General features: G+C 45.2%; 1 protein-coding gene across 1 annotated transcript in view; it reads right to left on the bottom strand.

The window, feature by feature from the left end:
* The window catches only part of LOC122539383 (atrial natriuretic peptide receptor 1-like), a 71,207-nt gene extending 65,527 nt beyond the window's left edge, over positions 1 to 5,680 (bottom strand). The window contains exon 1 of the mRNA XM_043674169.1: positions 5,613 to 5,680. The gene's annotated coding sequence lies outside the window, so the exon portion shown is untranslated. The remainder of the gene's footprint in view (positions 1 to 5,612) is intronic.
* Between the last annotated feature and the right edge of the window lie 402 nt (positions 5,681 to 6,082).

Here is a 6,082-nt window from a genome sequence, read left to right as displayed (position 1 = left end):
TCCCTGACAAACTACAACGTGTGTCAGTTCCCAAAAGTAAGACCTCTTTCTGTCCCTGCCCCAGACTTTTATACAATAAAAAATGTCATGCAATCACTGAGGTGGGATTGTCTTCTGATTGGCTGTTGATCTGACTCCATTCTCCGCCTCCTCGCGTTCCCGGATGTCCGACCCCACGTGACCTTCTTTTGCCCGCGAAACGGAGCACCAGGTGACCTCCTTCTGCCCGCGAAACAGAGCATCACGTGACCTCCTCGTGCGCGAAACAGAGCACCATGTGACCTCCTCGCACTCCTCCTGCGCTCGAAACAGAGCATCACGTGGCCTCCTTCTGCGCGCGTTACACAGCATCACCAAAGGCTTCCAAATGCCGAGTACATTTACACTCGCAGCCAGCCACCTATTTACAAGTAAGATATATATTTACACACCCTACCAATCTTTGCATAAACCAAATCATCCGCTGACGTTTCCGCCACCTCCAAAAAGACCCCACCACCAGGGATATATTTCCCTTCCCACCCCTTTCCGCCTTCCGCAAAGACCGTTCCCTCCGTGACTACCTGGTCAGGTCCATGCCCCCCTACAACCCACCCTCCCATCCTGGCACCTTCCCCTGCCACCGCAGGAATTGCAAAACCTCCTCCCTCACCTCCATCCAAGGCCCTAAAGGAGCCTTCCACATCCATCAAAGTTTTACCTGCACATCCACTAATATCATTTATTGTATCCATTCCTCCCGATGCAGTGTCCTCAACATTGGGGAGACTGGACGCCTCCTAGCAGAGCACTTTAGGGAACATCTCCAGGACACCCACACCAATCAACCACACTGCCCTGTGGCTCAACATTTCAACTCCTCCTCCCACTCTGCTGAGGACATGGAGGTCCTGGGCCTCCTTCACCACCGCTCCCTCACCACCAGACGCCTGGAGGAAGAACGCCTCATCTTCCGCCTCGGAACACTTCAACCCCAGGGCACCAATGTGGACTTCAACAGCTTCCTCATTTCCCCTTCCCCCACCTCACCCTAGTTCCAAACTTCCAGCTCAGCACTGTCCCCTTGACTTGTCCTACCTGCCTATCTTCCTTCTCACCTATCCACTCCACCCTCCTCCCTGACCTATCACCTTTGTCCCCTCCCCCACTCACCTATTGTACTCTATGCTACTTTCTCCCCACCTCCACCCTCCTCCAGCTTATGTCTCCACCCTTCAGGCTCTCTGCCTTTATTCCTGATGAAGGGCTTTTGCCCGAAACGTCAATTTTATTGCTCCTCGGATGCTGCCTGAACTGCTGTGCTCTTCCAGCACCACTAATCCAGAAACTTCCTAACCAAGCACTACTTCCATATAGAAGGACAAGGGCAGCAGATATATGGTAACACCACCACCTTCAAGTTCCTCTCCAAGCCACTCACCATTCTGAATTGGCAATATATCACCTTCCCTTCACTGTCACTGGGTTAAAATCCCGGAATTCCCTAATGCTGTGGGTCAACCCACAGCAGGTGGACTGCAGCGGTTCAAGAAGATAGCTCACTAGCACCTTCTCAAGGGCAATTAGGGACTGGCAAGAAACACTGACCAGCTAAGGACACCTACATTCCACAAAAAAATAAATTAAATAAAACTCCTGTTTTTTAGGGAACTAGATACCATATTTCTGACTAGCTAGAAAGCGCCAAGTGAATCTCGACCAGGATTCAGCACTTTAATTACGTAATAAAGACACATTTCGATGCCCACTAGAGAGACATGAACATTGACTTTCAGAAACCCTTCAACTAATAATCTGAGGTCCTTAGGATGGGGGTAAATAACTGGAATTGTTTTGTTTCGGGAAATTATAGAGAGAAAATGTTGGTAATGTCTGTATTTTTACATTGTGTTCTCAATGTTTAACCACCTGTTGAGATATGTTTTCGACACACCTCCAATGTAGGTGGGACATAATCCGCATATTCTGGCCCAGAGATGGTGATATTAGAGAGGACCAGTAGACTCCGGTATTCGACAGAGTTAGGATTCACTCAGAATAAAGATGCTTGGTTACTGAGGTGATTGTGTGAGACCTCAGCCACAGAGTAGACGTGAATTCGCGGGAGTTCTGAAACATTGACTCTTGTTTCTTCTCTTCACGGATGATGCCTGACCTGCTGAGGGTATCCAGCAATTTCTGGTTTCAGGGCTGCAGACACCCTGACCCCGGAGAGTCAAATTTTCCGGGGGAGGCAATCTCCCTTCACAAACTGCATCAGGCGCTAAATTTAGGCACCAGGAGGAGATCAACCACTGTCACACCAGTTCCCTCAATTTATTCATAACTACATCCGTTATTCCTTGCCTTCACCCAAACTAACCCATCTCTGCCACAATTGGCCATAACTCACTGTTAATTTTTTTCCAGCCCAACTTGTGTGTGTGTGTGTGATTGTGTGTGTGTGTGTGTGGGGGGTGGTGTTCCATTGGACATGGAATGCAATTATTTCAGAGCTGAGTGATTCCAGCCTCGGGCGACTGTCTGTGTAGAGTTTGCACATTCTCCCCGTGTCTGCGCGGGTTTCCCTCGGGTGTTCCCTTTTCCTCCCACAATCCAAAGATGTGCAGGTTAGGTGAATTGGCCAAGCTAGATTGCCCACAGTGTAGGGATGTGTAGGTTAGATTTATTCGTCAGAGGTAAGTGTAGAGTAGTCGGGAGTGGGTATGGATGGGTTATTCTCTGAGGTTCGGTGTGGACTTGTTGGGCGGAAGGGCCATATTGTGGGGATTTTATCATTCTGAGTGCCAATAGTAATTTTCTATGATTTAAAAGCATGCGGTTCGCTTTCATTCAAAGACTCCCCCACCCTCTATTGTTGGAATTCTACTATACCTGTTACCTCATTGGAATCCTAAAGGGAAACATTCCTCTTTAACACATTACTAAACATGTCTTTGATGGTTTAACTAAAGCATTAGAAATTATTCAAGGGTTTGATGGGGCGCAACAGAGAAACTGTTTTCAGCTGTAAATGGCAAATTGGAAAACAAATCAGAAAGGAAGGAGATAAGGAGATTTTGATTTCCACTCACTTATGCAGTGAGTAGTTGTGTGGAACAGACTGAGTTGGAGAGAAATGAACGCGGATTCAATAGTAACTTTCAAAATACAGGTATTGAATATATGTTTAATATAGAGAAAAATGTAAACTTGTGGGGGAAAAAAGGTCATATTACTTCCGTTGAGAATGTTTTAATGATTTATCCCAGTGTTTTCTTAATCTATATGTTCAATGTTAGACTGTTAGAAAACATGACAGTAAGTTAGTGTGTTATCTTCAGTTATAATTTTGTAAGGCCTTTCTTTAATCCTCTGGTAATTTTTCTCTCATGTTCTTGTATGGTCCCATCATCGCGGTGAACTCCTGTTCTCCCTCTAGGATCGACCTATATTCTACTTTCTTTTTGACTTGGTTCTGGTTAATTTGTCAATTCTTTAAGTCTCGCTCTGATTCCTGCTGTTTTGCTTCTTCGTTGCCTTGGATACAGTTGTAGGTATTTATGTTCTCTCTGCTATCCTCTCTGAACTGATGAACGTGGGCCCTTTGCAAACTTCGCAAGATGTCATTGCACTTGGTGAAATAAAGGGAGATTGTATATTTATTTGCCGGAACGGGCTTCTCGCTGCTGTGATTGATTTCAGTAAAATTGCACGGAGGTGCACATTGGGGAGGCGATCTGATACCTTCCCTGTTGAGAATTTTTTCATTACCCTCATATCTCTGATGCTGTGTCCACGGGGGCTGGGAAAATTCAGGATTCAGATTCCTACTGAATGGGGCTGACACTGATAGACACGTTGCGGTTATGGGATCATAACTTTGTTTGTAGTGTCATCTAGTGGAGACGACAAGCATTACAAAGCAAGCCATTTGATGAACTGAAATAAGTTTAATTTATTAAAGATGCCGCACTAATGTTCTCTCCTGAGAAACACCACGAGCAGCAAATGGACAGATTTCCTCATGCCTTTAAGAGTGACCATGAGACATTACATAGTCTGGGATCTGTTATACACACTATATTTCATACTGACGATATAACAGTGGAGGTTGTTGATAGCTTCACAATCCAGGCTCCACAATTACAATCTGTTATTTGCAGAAGTCAATGTACGTATCACAAATATCCAAACTGACTAAACAGTGTGGACCAATCAACAGCAAACCCACTCAGGACAATAAACTGTGTATCTATCAAGTCTTTGAGGAGAAAGTGAGGTCTGCAGATGCTGGAGATCAGAGCTGGAAATGTGTTGCTGGAAAAGCGCAGCAGGTCAGGCAGCATCCAGGGAACAGGAGAATCGACGTTTCAGGCATAAGCCCTTCTTCAGGAATCAATTCAGATTCCTGAAGAAGGGCTTATGCCCGAAACGTCGATTCTCCTGTTCCCTGGATGCTGCCTGACCTGCTGCGCTTTTCCAGCAACACATTTCCAGCCCAGTATCTATCAAGTCTGTCTTCAGTACCATATCCTATAAGGTGATGATACCTGGACAACGAATGCTAGGCAGGAGAAATTTCTGAATAGTTTCCACCTTTGTTGCCTCAGATATATCCCCAAGATCTTTGGCCTGGACAAGATTACCAATTCAGGGAGTTCTGGAATGTTGCTTTCTTCAGCAATTTGTCATTGCTAAACAAATAATATTTGACTTAGATTGGCCAGGAGAAAGTGAAGATTGCAGATGCTGGAGATCAGAGTCGTGTGGTGCTGGAAAAGCACAGCCAGTCAAGCAGCATCCGAAGAGCAGGAGAATAGACATTTCCAAGGCCCCCAGACGATTTACCTGCACTCCACACGCAGTATCTACTGTGTCCGTTGCTTCCGATGTGGTCTCCTCCACATTGGGATACCTTTTTTTGGGCAATGTTTTTTAAGGTGTGGGTATTGACCAGGATACTAGGGATTAGAATCCCCAGCCTTGTTCTTCAAAATAATACCATAGGATCTTTTATATCTACTTAAACATGCAGATTTGGATGGTGTTTTAATATCTCATCCAAAAGATGGCCTCACCAACTGTGGAGCTCAAGTATTGTGTTGGAGTGGCAACTTTCAATTTTATGCATTGAAGTCTTGGAGTGGGTAAGACTTGAACTCATAGGCGAGAGTGCAACTGACTGAGCTACAGCGGATACAGATAAATGACAGCCTGGTATCTAAACATCCTCTGTGCAGTAAACCCCAATCCAAATTGTTAAAGCTGTTTAGAGAAGGAAATCTGCCATTCCTACTCGGTCTGGCCTACATGAGTCTCCAGATCTATAATAATATGGTTGAATCTTAACTGCTCCCTGAAATGACTTAACAAGTTGTGGGAAAAGATTTGCTAGGACACCCAGAATTCCTGACACCCAGAATTCCTGAGCAGCTCATGAACTGGGTCAGACAGCACGCAGACAATAGAATACGCTTTCAAGCTCCCATGGACATGACAGAGGTCTCAAAGCCCTAAGGGCATTTTCACAACCCAGCAACACCAAAGCCACACAAAGAGTAGGACAGACAGACAGGCACAACAGGACAATGGAAGCACCTCACCACTTCAGAAAAGACTTTAACGCTTACCTGTGAAGATGAATGGAACCATGATAGTGCAACATCCTGACAGTATGTGGAGAAACAGGACATTCATCCGATAAACTGTTTTCCAATTAGCATCCTTGTAACTAAATTACTCCATTTCCAGAAACGTTGTAGTTTCCCATTTCTTAATCAGTGTCATTTTGCAGCATTACTATAAAACTGGTCTCATCCTCAGCTCTGGGAGGAGAAATCACATTCTCTGTGCAGACTGTCAGTTCTGTGCCAGCTAGTCTGTTTTCTCCTCCAGCGATATCGCCTGCAATAAACTGTTTCTGGATCAGTGGTGCTGGAAGAGCACAGCAATTCAGGCAGCAAACGAGGAGCTTCGAAATCGACGTTTCGGGCAAAAGCCCTTCATCAGGAATAATTGTCAATTTCACTTTGAGCTGTGTTTTGTGATCCCTAACCCACTGGGCAAATTTTTCCGACACAAGCCAAAACATTTCAAGGAG

The sequence above is a fragment of the Chiloscyllium plagiosum genome, chromosome 2 (genome assembly GCF_004010195.1).
Source record: "Chiloscyllium plagiosum isolate BGI_BamShark_2017 chromosome 2, ASM401019v2, whole genome shotgun sequence".
Taxonomy (NCBI): domain Eukaryota; kingdom Metazoa; phylum Chordata; class Chondrichthyes; order Orectolobiformes; family Hemiscylliidae; genus Chiloscyllium; species Chiloscyllium plagiosum.
The sequence above is the reverse complement of the archived record's forward strand: the minus strand, read 5'-3'. Positions and strand labels throughout refer to the sequence as shown.